Source organism: Dipodomys ordii, unplaced genomic scaffold (genome assembly GCF_000151885.1).
Source record: "Dipodomys ordii isolate 6190 unplaced genomic scaffold, Dord_2.0 Scaffold102, whole genome shotgun sequence".
NCBI classification, from domain to species: Eukaryota; Metazoa; Chordata; class Mammalia; order Rodentia; family Heteromyidae; genus Dipodomys; species Dipodomys ordii.
In genome coordinates, this window is record NW_012267318.1 from 4,589,040 (window position 1) to 4,601,075 (window position 12,036).

The window sequence follows — 12,036 nt, forward strand, 5'->3', positions numbered from 1 at the left end:
TTTTAGATGTTCTCATCATTTTAGAGCTCAGATCCTGTAGGGGGTGGTATAGTTTAACCCATCTTTAAGCCTTCTGTTCATTTTATTACTAACCCTCACAAAAGCAGAAGGCCCTCCTGATTTTATTTGTGCTCCCTTCTTGATATTTGTTTTAAAGGTCAGAGTAGACAGGAGATATATCTTTTTGCTTACTTCCTCCATCTGTAGAGCCTTGGTATATGCCATACTTGGTTGTTCACTTGCCTGGCAAGTGCACTTGCTCTGTCTAATCCTAGCAAGCATTCTTAGGTTTGGAAGGAAGGAATAGGAAGCTAGAGATTTCCTTCAAGCTTCCTGTCTTCAGCCACATTCAGCTACATCATCCAGGATACTGGAGTTCAGCAATAAGGGTCATCTAGGCTTGCTCAGTTCTTGTTCAAGCAGTACCCTGTTCCCTGGGTGAGAATTCTTTAGACAACCCAGAGGAAAGAATTAATGAGAACTTCTCATTACTCTAAAGCCAAACATACACTTGAATTCATGTGAGGAAGGTTAAACTTTCCCTCTGAGCTTCAATCATTTTTATCTATTAAACAAAACAACAGACACATTCACGAGAGGAAAAAAAAACAACCAAACAAAATGTATTAACTTGCTGATGTGCATGAAAGTCATATAAAATATAAAAACTCAAAGAAGGTCTGATGGGTAAAGCTTAAATACTCTCTTAACAGAGGGGCAGGTAAGGATGGAGCTGTGGGCAGTGGCAGAGGTGGATGAGTAGGTGGATTTTAAAATGATGAGTCTGAAGAATACACAATGGCTTGTGAAAAAGATCCGCTAGGCTCCATGTGGGTGTTTGGCTTTCAAACTATTCTGTGAAATGAATTTAATCATCTAGGCTTAATGAAATTTCACAAGAAGACCGAAACAGTCATTGTGCCTTCCTTGGCTCATGCTGTCTTTAGGTAGACAAAGGCCAGGCCTCACCGAAGCTGCTTCTCCTCAGGGTTCTCCCTCTGATGTCCAAAGTGGTGAGTTGCCAGGTGCCAGTGGCTCACACCTGTAATCCTAGCTACCCAGGGGCTGAGATCTCAGTTTGAAGTTAGCCCCAGTAAGCAAATCTGAAAGACTCTTATCCCCAATTAAGTATCAAAAAGCCAGAAGTAGAGGTGTAGCCTAAATGGGAAAGTGACAGCATTAAGCAGAAAAACTTATAGTGCCCAAGCCCTGGGTATTGGCACACACACACACACACACACACACACAGAAAGAGAGAGAGAGAGAGAGAAAAGCAATAAGCCAAAGTGATGTGTTTTGAGGGCTTCATAGTTCATGCTTACTCCTTCAACAGTATTTAATCTGTGTATTAATTGCCCTGTCAAAGTTTCCCAAACTGAAGCAGCATTCCAGTCAATGTATGTATTCATCCATATTCTTTTCATCAGATAGGCCTTAGCAGGCATTTAATGTTATTTTCAGGAAAAAATGAAACAGAATAAAAAATAAGCATAATCCAAATGCTTTGCAGAACTATTTCTATTCTCCCTCCCCCTCTCCTGTTCTTCCTCCTTCCCCTGTATTAGACTTAAATTCAGGGCCTCATGCTCTTGTTTAGTTTTTTTGCTCAAGTCTGGAACTCTACGGCTTGAACCACACCTCCACATCTGGCTTTTTGATGCTTAACTGGAAATCAGTCTCTTGGATTTTTCTGCCTGGGCTGATTTCAAACTTCTATTCTCAGATCTCAATCTGAGCCTCTCAGACTCCCCCCCCCCATCTCTCTGTCTCTCTCTCCAAATTGAAAAAGGTGGTTTTAGGGGCTTTCAATGGAGAGATGATGGGTAATGAAGCTATCACCAACACACAGCCAGCATCAAAACCTACTCTGCCCCCTCTCCTCTCCTCCTCTCCTCTTTCCCCCCCCCGCCCCACACCTTCATACAGCAGTCAGTTACATGGTGAACAAGCAGATTCAACCACCTTGTAGAACTCATCCACCTAATTATTAGTTCATTACTGCACTGTTGCCTATGGAGCTGCTATCCTCAGAGCAGCTTAAACAACTGCAGGGAGTTTCATGAAGAACCACAACACAGCAGTCTCTCCTAAACAGTCTGGTTTCTATGAGGATTTCACAGTCACATAATTCTCATAACCAAGAGCACTGAGCCTTGAATGCTCATACTGAATAGAACTATGACTATGTAAAGAATATTTTTATTTGTCTTTTTTTGCTCCATCCAATTCAAGACTTTCACAAGTAATTGGGTTTTTGGTTCATTTGGGGGAAGACTTGCAAATTTGCAAATTAACGACCCTGTCCTAGCTGAGATGGTGATGTTTCCTTCATTTGGAAAACAAAGCCAGATCTGTGTTTTTAATAACCTACATTGGATCATCATTCATTTTTGCCTAAGGCGTTGGCCCAAGAACTGACAAAAGAGAAAACCTAACTGGTCACGGGGTACAGTGGTTCAAATGAAGACGAGTCATTTGCTTGACTTTTAAAACTGCACTTAGGCAGGTGAGCCAGCAGAAATATCAACTTCTGCATTTGCTATAACTGAGAAAATCAGAGGAAATTGAAACTATTTAAAAAAACCTGTTCATAATGTTATGTAAATAAAACCAATACATTTTAAAAGCTCTGCTATATGTCAGCATTATGCAGATGAAATGGCAAATTAGATGAGCATGGTAACAGAATTATTGCAGTATGTGAAAGATATGTGCTACAATTTATGACAGAAATATGTACAAGTGTTTGACCTCAGGCTGAGGGTGAGGAACAGATATTAAAATGTGGGAATAACTGGGTGCTGGATCTCACACCTATAAGCCTAGTTGCTCAGGGGGCTGAGAGCTGAGGATGATGGTTCAAAGTCAACCCGGGTAAGAAAGTCTGTGAGACTCTTATCCCCAATTAAACAGCAAAAAGTTGGCCTCAATTGGAGCAGTGGCTCCAGTGGTAGAGCCACTAGCCTTGAGCAAAAAAGCTCAGCTCCCTGCCTGAGTTCAAGCCTCAGGACATACACACTGTATACACACGCACATACACAGTGAGAAGAAAATTATGAAAACTATTATTTTTTTGTTTTCAGTGTTAAGGATTAAATCCAGAACCTTGTAAATGGAAGGCACATGATCTACCACATGAACCATGACTTCAACCCTTTTGTACTTTGTTTTAGAGATAGGGGTTTGGTTGCTACCTTTGTCCAGTCTAGCCTCAAACTTGTGATCTTACCTCCCCCAGAGTAGCTTAGATTACAGGCATATGCCACTACACCTGGCTTAACACTTTTTCTATTTATTTTTATCTCATTGTTAGAAGTACATAACTCATAGAGCAGTGCATATGATGTATATATAACTAGAAATAGGTAGATATGGCTCATACCCAACTCTCTAGGTCGTACCGTTAGGGAATAGAAAAGTAATGCAGTGTGCCTTCTTATCTATGGTTCTGCTTTCTGCAGTTTCATTTATCTTAACTCAGTAGTGTTCCAAAAATACTAAATGGAAAATTCCAGAAATACATAATTCATAAGTCCTAAGTTGCATTCTATTCTGAATCATGTGATGAAATCTAAACTGTCCTACTCTATCCCAGCCAGACATGAATATTTTCTCTGTCTAGAAAATCCACACTATAAGCTATCTACCCATTAGTCACTTAGTAGCTCTGTTATTGTATTGACTGTAGTATTTTTGCAATTCTATGTTCAAGTAACACTTATTTTTACTTAATAATGACTCAAAGTATCAAAGTAGTGATGCTGACAATTTTCTCCTCCCCTTTTTCATTTTTCCCTTGGAAAATACTAGGCTTCCTGTAAGGTTCAGATAAACATTCTTCCTCTTGGGACTGGAAGGTGGCTCAGTGGTAGAGCGCTTGCCTTGCATGCATGAAGCCCTGGGTTCGATTCCTCAGCACCACATAAGCAAAAAGAAAAAAAAGCCCGAAGTGGTGCTGTGGCTCAAGTGGTAGAGTGCTAGCCTTGAGCTGAAGAGCTGAGGGACAGCGCCCAAGCCCAGAGTCAGGCCCCACAACTGGATCCCCCCCCAAAAAAACCCCAAAACATTCTTCCTCTCTCTTTTCCTCCCTCCCTCCCTTCCTTCTATATACAGGATCTATCTAACCCAGGATGGTCCTGATCTCTTAATCTTCCTGTCTCAGCCTGTTAAGTACAAGAGTGCACAACCAGCTGGGTGCCAGAGGTTCAGGCTTTTGATCCTAGCTACTCAAGAGGCAGAGATCAGAGGACTGTAGATCAAAGCCAGCTCAGGCAAGAAAATTCTTATGCCCATGAATTTCTTATTTCCAATTAATGAGAAAAAGCTGGAAGCAGAGGTGTGGCTTAAGTAATGGAGCATTAGCCTTCTGTGAAAAAGCTGAAGACCAATGCTCAAGCCCTGAATTCAAGCCCCAGTACCAACACACACACACACACACACACACACACACACACACACACACACTCAGACACAAAAAGAATATACACTTATACACTTATAGGGTTTCATACAATTGTATTTCAGATATCTCAGAGGAGGAGACTTGGACTGTATCTTCCAATGAACAAACGAGGTAACTATAACTTGGTAAAAGGTGTGGAGGCCTTGGATGAATTCCTTATTAATCAATCTTTATTTGAATCTTACAGGAAGTCTGAGATTTTACCAAGACAAAAAAGAGGAGCAGGATTGAATTAGTCAGAAGACACAGTGCACAACACTGCACTATTTTCTCATAGGGGCGGAAAAAACATGACACTTAAACATGTGTGGCCCTAGAGGATCTTGCGTTCAAGGTTGGCCATATGTGAGAAGAGGCAGAGCTGATGGGGAAAGGAGAATTTAGAAGGTTTTAAGATTTTTTTACTCCACAGAGTGAAGGAGGGGAAGGGAAGGAAAAGGATACAGCAGTTTTATGTAGATCTAGACTTACCCTACCTGGTTGGAATCATCTAGAATTTTTACTTAAGGTAGGTTTTATTTTTAATTTTGTTACATTTTGTCAGTCATGAGGCTTGAACTCAGGGCCTGGCCACTGTCCCTGAGCTCTTTTGCTCTACCACTTTAAGCCACAGTTCCACTTCCAGTTTTCTGGTGGTTAATTACAGAGACTCTTGAACTTTCCTGCCAGGGCTGGCTTTGAACTGCAATCCTCAGATCTCAGCCTCCTGAGTAGCTAGGATTACTGATGTGAGCCACCAGCACCAGACTTTTATTTAGTTTTAATCCCATGCCCTTTCACCCCACCCACTAAGAGAAGTCCTCATCTTTTTTGGGGGGGGGTCCAGTTGTGGGGCCTGAACTCTGGGCCTGGGCGCTGTCCCTCAGCTCTTCAGCTCAAGGCTAGCACTCTACCACTTGAGCCGCAGCGCCACTTCCGGCTTTTTTCTTTTTTGCTTATGTGGTGCTGAGGAATCGAACCCAGGGCCTCAGGCATGCAAGGCAAGCACTCTACCCCTGAGCCACCTTCCCAGCCTAAGTCCTCATCTTTTATTTTTTTTTATTTTTTATTGTGAAAACACTGTACAAAGGGGTTACAATTACATGGGCAAGATAATGAGTACATTTCTTATCAAGCATTGTAGTCTCCTCCTTTGTTTCCCCTTCCCATCCCTTCCCAGCCTCCCCCTGCCCCCCACCCAATCCTCCCCCCCACCACCAAAGTTGTAAAGTTCGTTTTCGACATGACAACTTGTACTTCTCATTGTTGCAATGGGTCCACCTGTATCCTTATTTAAACGACTTGTTTTTCCCCTTCCCCTCCACAAATTATACCAACATCAAATACAGTGAAAGCAGGGGATGTCCTCATCTTTTTAACGATGAGACCTCCTGTATCTATATCTACGTCCCTCTGTACCTATAACTACCTCCATCTGGTTTGCTTGCACAAGATCGATTTCAGATCCATGATTAGATAAGCATGACCTTTTTACTCTCCCGTGTACTCCAAGTAATAGTTGATTCCCATTTTTTTCCAATCCTGGGGCTTCAACTCAAGGCCTGGGAGCTATCCTTAAGCTTTTGTGCTCAAGGCTTGCCACTTCCTTGATTCTTATTTCTAGACACCTGTTTAAAATCACAAATAACCAAACAACCAAGTCAAATGCCCACATGAACCATCAGTAGAACTTAGCATTGTTGGCCACCTTTTGGGGACTACTCATGGGCACTGGTTACAGAAACTGACACCTTAAATCAACAGAAATAATTTTGTTGGTTCCAGGAGAAAAGGGAGAGAAAGCTATTGGGTGGCTCAAATAATCTGGAGGTAAAGTGGTACATATGAGAGATAGCCAGGGAACTAGGATTGGGGACTAGGAAGCCAAGAATAGGCCCCAAATTATGCTGGAGATAGATCTAAGGAATCTGCAGTCAATTCTTAGTGTGGCTGCTTTAACACTATTGCTGGCATCTGGCACTGCTGCCACCATTGGCCACAGAAGTGCCCTGAAACATTCATTGCATTGGAATCAGAGTCAAAGGCAGTTGTGCTGATTGCCAAAGTCTAGATTATGGTCCGGCTTCCTAGCTGCAAGAGAGGCTGGCAAAGTAATCAGTCTCTGCTTGATAAGATGAGGAATCCTCCACTTATAACCAAGGGACTCAGATGCTAGAATGTCAAAAAGAAAGCTAAACGTGTATCTTCTGTGTGTTCCTGTCTCCCTGAATGCTTTGTTATTAATTTTTTTGATAGATAAAGCCCTTGTGAAATCATAGGAGGTTATTTATCTGTATCCTTTGTTCCTAGCCCTAAAACTCTTAAGTTTCCTAAATGATGTAGTGATAAGAGCTTTTGTATTAATGAGGCAACTCCTGGGGAGTCCTAGGTAGCTTCAGAGTAAGGACTGATAACCAGAAAAGCAAAGTCTTGATTTAAGCCTTAGAACTTGAAATTCTATCTTCTATAATTTCAGGGGAGATGAGAGGAGTTGAAGATTGAGTGAGCAATTATTTAGTCAATAATGCCTAAGGAATATCAAACAATGAGATTTGGAGAGCTCCCCAATTGGCAAACACTCCCCCCACCATACAGTGTAAGAGTTGTTGGAAGGTGGAGTTGCTTGTGTCACCATTAACTAAATAAAGCCAGTAAATGATGGACCCATAAGGACTTATCTTAGTAACTAACAGTTACTAAGAAACAAGACTCTACCAGAAACATAAGCTTGCACAAATCCACAACAGCCTTACACAAAACATGCCCCAAAGACTTCTATCCAGCAACTGTCTATCCAACTGTATAGGCGGTTAACATTCTTATGTTAATTACTACAGCTAAAATTTATGGTTTAAAAATACTTTGTATATTTCCTTTCCGTTTTTCCCCCCCCACTTTAAAAGCAAAGAGCTTTGCAGTGATGCTGTGGCTCAAAGTGGTAGAAGCACTAGCCTTGAGCGAAAAAGCTTAGGAATAGCGTCCAGACCCTGAGTTCGAGCCCCACAACTGACAAAATAAAATAAAATAATAAATAAAAAACCAAGGGCTATGACATTGGGAAGAGATGAGGGAGAAACATGAAAAGAATGACTTTGATCAAGATGCATGGTTCTCAGAAGCTGACTTGTGAGTTTGAAACCCTTTTGCACAACTACTTAAAAAACTCAATATAAAAACAACAAACCAAAATTCTTAAAACAAACAGCTGCGCTGTTTTCCCCTTGCAATCCCATCACTTCTAAGACCATGTCCCTACTTCCTGTCCCCATGTCCTTCCATAAATCATGGTTCCTTTCCTAGTAGATACACAACATATATCTCCAGATTTGGGTGTGCTCTTTTCTCTTATTTTCTCCCCCAAAATGGAGCATGATGCACAAGGCAGAGAAACAAAACAGAACTTGCCTACTTCTTCTTTGAGAGCCAAAAAATCCATGACTATTAAATTAAAGAAAGATACTTGCAACATCTGCTTGATTTAATGCTAGTAAAACACTATTTCCAAAAATTGTATTTGCATTTGTGGAAGATGATTAAGCCACAGCTACTTTATTGTTACTGAAGTTAAGAAATTATGAAGTGAATACATTTTTTAAGGAAAAATGTCATATAGCATACTTTAGCTCTGGCTTCTGCAATTAAAATAAATGGTGTGTGTATTTCTAAGCCTGGCATTTCTCTTGTAGAGGAATAAGAAGTCCTCAGAGCCCTGTGGCCTCTTTCCCTATGTGGACACGTTTGCTATATGCTGTGAACCCTGCCTGAGATTTGATTCATCACAAGGGCCTGTGCCACACTTCCAGTCTGGCCTCCATTTTCTGCGTTCTTCCTTCTGATGTCATCCTTGTGTGCTAGCAATAATTTCCTGACACGACATAGTTAAGCACAGCACACCAGTCTATTTATTCTCTTTCTGCCATTTTCATCTTCATCTTCTCTCTCCTTCCCTCCTCTTTCTTTTTGTGCCAGTACTAAAGCTTGAATTCAGGACCTGGGTTCTGTGCCTTCATTTTCCCTGCTCAAGGCTGGCACTCTACCACTTGAGCCACAGCACCACTTCCAGCTTTCTAGTGTTTTTTTTGGAGATAAGAGTCTCACGGACTTTCCTGCCTGGGCTGGTTTTGAACTATGATCCTCAGATCCCAGCCTAGGGATCTAGTAGCTAGGATTACAGGAGTGAGCCACCAGTGCCTGGCTTGATTTTTAATTAAAAATTAAAACTTTAATTAAATTAAATTTTAATTAAATTTAATTAAAAACTAAAATTTTAATTAAAAATTTTAAAAAAGCTGGGTGATAGGGGCTTACACTTATAATCCTAGCTATTCTAAAGGCTGAGATCTGAGGATTGTTGGCTGAAGCCAACTTGGGTAGAGAAATCTGTGAGAATCTATAACTAACCATCAACAAGCTAGAGGTGGAGTTGTGATTCATGTGGTAGAGAACCAGTTAAGAGCAAGAAAATCAAGTGAGTGAGAGGCCCTGAGATCAAGCTCCAGTACTTGCACCCATATCAATAAATATTTAAAAAATAACATCAATCAGTTGTACCAGGAGGTCTCATTTTGACATGTTCTATACATGCATGCACCATGCTTTGATCAGACTTGCTCCTTCATACTCTCTCCCTTCTTCCTCCTTCCTCAACCAATTTCAACAAGCATCAACGTTCTATGTTCACACATACATATAATGCATTTTGACCACATTCAGCCTCCTTCACTCTCCTCCCTCCCATAGAACCCACACTGGTCATTAATTTCTAATTGTGTATGTTCAAAGCAGTTTCACTGTGTAACTATAGTATTTTAATCATATGGACTTTTCCCCTTACCTCAGTTTCCCTACTTTCCTTTCTCTCTGTTCTTCATTCGCTCATCTTATCTTTTGAATGAAAACTTCATCTAGGCATGCCTTGATAGCATCATGCCTAGGTCATGTGGAAAGTATATTTTTTTTATGACTTCTATATAGATACTCCAATGGTTGAAGCATTTCATCATAGAACACCAGACAAGAAAATCTTATTTGTTAACACCACTTGGAACTTGCCACACAGTCTGCAAGAATTGAGAAATTGTTAGGTTCATAGCAGCAGGTATAGATTCTTTCAAAACTCCAATTCTATAGGACAGTTTGAATTTTACTTTGGTAACCAATTAAATCTACTGTTTGCTTCAAAGCCTCAGTCTCACTTTCCTTATTTGTGAGAAACTGTTGATCCTTCCCCATAAGCCTCAATAACTATAGTTGTCTATGGGCTTTTCTTCACTCAAACATGGTGTTCTCTTGAGTGGGTGGCTCAATCTGCAGACACACAGTGCTCCATGAGTCATCAAGTTTTCATATATAGAGGTACTTTGACACTTACCTCTCAATTCAGAAGACAAAATAAAAAAAAAGATGTGTACTTAGGTCTAATTAATGAATCTGGTATTTTTTCCTGCCTCACAAAGGATCCTATTAAGTCACTTTGGCCTTCTTCTCTTGATGGCAGGTAGAGTTTGATGTCAATACCTTTATGAGTGCTACAACAATAGCATTGTCATCAGAGTCACTGTTTTAAACCAATGGTGGTAATTCCACACAGATGAAAAAAAGCAAGTAGCATTTTACTATTGCTATGAAGATACTTTAGTTCTTGCAAACATGGATGCCCTGAAATATTCTCATTGGTATAGTAACTGCACTCCTTAGAAAGGCTGCCTAGTCCCCTTACATAGGAATGCTACTAATAAGGAAGTTTGGAGAACTACATGAAAAATTGCCATGAATTAATGCATGCAAAGTACGCAGGACAGTGCCTATTCTAGAAGAAATATTCATTTTATATTTATATTTTTTGGGGGGTCCGGTCGTGGGGCCTGAACTCTGGGCCTGGGTGCTGTCCCTCAGCTCTTCAGCTCAAGGCTAGCGCTCTACCACTTGAGCCACAGCACCACTTCTGGATTTTTTCTTTTTGCTTATGTGGTGCTGAGGAATCGAACCCAGGGCCTCAGGCATGCAAGGCAAGCGCTCTACCACTGAGCCACCTTCCCAGCCCTCTATAAGAAATATTCAGAATATGAATTAGTGCAGCTACTATGGGAATCAGCCAAATGATAAGATGATGAAATCAGCAGATATGCCCAACAACAGATGATGTGATAGATAGATATATGCATCATACATGTGTATGTTTATATAAATTCATGCTCTATGTTATTCATATGTATATACACATATTTATGTATTTATTTACATCAGCTTTTTGGTGGTAAATTGGAGATGAGTCTCATAGACTTATCTGCTTAGGTGTCTTCAAACCATGATCCTCAGATCTCAGCTGAGTAGCTAGAAGGTGTGAGAGCCAAAGGTGCTCAGCTTTTCTAATACTTTGAAGACACAGAATTGGTGAAGGGATCTGACAATGAGTTGTCTCCTAGAAACTTCTAACTAACTAGGCATAGATGACCAACTTGGCTGTTTTGCTCTAGAGTCACTTCTCCTCTGCTCTCAAAAAGATCAGGAATCGCTCATAATCGATGCATCAGCAGGAAAAACAGAAGTGTCTGTGATGACTGTCGCGACCCCCTCGACCCGCAAGGATGACGCGACAACAGGTTCTTCTTTCAGACGGTTTATTCAGGACCTTGTTTACAGCTTCTTTTTTCCTACTTCTCTCCTGCCCGCTTCTTCCTGTTTTTCCTTGCTTCTCTATGTTTCTCCTTCCCATCCGCCCCCGCGCTCAGGTTATAAGCCTCCTGGATGGCCAATCCTGAAGCGCCACGTGGCATATACTGATAGGGCTGCAAACACGGAAGCAAACTAGGAGCCAAGTCATAGCCATATAAGGAGTTGTTTTTTACAGAGAGCACTCCTCACGGGGAAGACGGAAGGCGGGTTGCTTTTGCAGCCGTCTTTGGTCATGGCTCCCGCAGCTCTCCACAGATGACGTTTGCAGAGAACAGAATGTGTGGGTCATGACTGTTCAGCAGCCAAATCAAAATGTGTGGGTGTTTTGGGTGCTGTTGCTAATAAGTAGTTGTTCATTTTACAACAGCTGCTATCAGATGGAAGATCTTGATTAACAAGTTCACCAACATGAGTAGAAACTTTTTTTGGGGGAGGCTGGTACTGGAGATTGGGGATTGAATTCAGGGTTTTGTACTTGTTAGGTAGGTGCTTTATTATTTATGCCATGTCCTCAGCCCTTTATTGACTTAGTTTTTGTAAAAAATAGGGTCTCAAGTTTGTTCACGAGCTGTTTTGGACCTCAATCCTCCTATTTATACTTTCCATGTAGCTGAGATGACAGGCGCTTGTTACCACACAGTTTATTACTAGACATGGGGGCTTGCTTTTTTTTTTCTCCCCGAAGATGACCTTATGATTTTCTTGATCTCTGTCTCCTGAACAGCTAGGATTATAGGTAGAACTACTGTGCCCAGCCAGAATGGGTTTTGCTTATGGTTTTTCGATAGCTTTGGATGCAAAGTGAGATAAACTTTTTGAGGCACAGAGATACGTTTAGGTCACTGAAGTTCTCTTTCTCAGAACCTGAAAGGAGCTGTGGATCCGGGCTCTTTTATGAAATTGTTCTCTATATCTTCTTT